At 63.5% G+C, this 482-nt stretch overlaps 1 pseudogene; it reads right to left on the bottom strand.

The window, feature by feature from the left end:
- Positions 1-286: 286 nt before the first annotated feature.
- The window catches only part of LOC102828672, an 80,542-nt pseudogene continuing 80,346 nt past the window's right edge, over positions 287-482 (bottom strand).

Raw genomic sequence — 482 nt, 5'->3', positions numbered from 1 at the left:
GTTGGTGGGCGTGGACCACTGACCCTGTAATTCAGGTGACCTTGTAGTGGCACCCCAGCCCTCAGAGCCATGTCGGGGCTCCTGCTGAACCTTTAAGATAAAAAATAATAATAAAAATAAAGGGGAGACCCAAAAGGGGTTCTCCAGTGGGTGCTCGCGGCAGGAGGGGGGCTGCCTGCCCCTGCGCCCCGCGGTTCAGTTGAGCGTGAGGTGAGCTGTTTTCTGGTGCACGCCCGGCAGGCCTGAGGAACGCTGCTAGGTTCAGCGGGAGGCGGGTCGCTCGCTTTCACACGTCTGGCAGGCCCGTGGGATGCGGCTCGGGCAGGAGGGGAGCTGCTCCCCTGTGTGTGCGGTACCCGGCGTGCCCCGAGAACATGGTCGGACTGTGCTGGGGTGGGGGGTCCGCTGGCTGGCGGACACGGGTCGACTGGGCAGGGCAGAAGTGGCTCAGGCAGGCACAGTCCGTGCCTGATGACGTCAGA

The sequence above is a fragment of the Chrysochloris asiatica genome, unplaced genomic scaffold, assembly GCF_000296735.1.
Source record: "Chrysochloris asiatica unplaced genomic scaffold, ChrAsi1.0 scaffold00089, whole genome shotgun sequence".
In the NCBI taxonomy this organism is placed as follows: Eukaryota; Metazoa; Chordata; class Mammalia; order Afrosoricida; family Chrysochloridae; genus Chrysochloris; species Chrysochloris asiatica.
The sequence above is the reverse complement of the archived record's forward strand: the minus strand, read 5'-3'. Positions and strand labels throughout refer to the sequence as shown.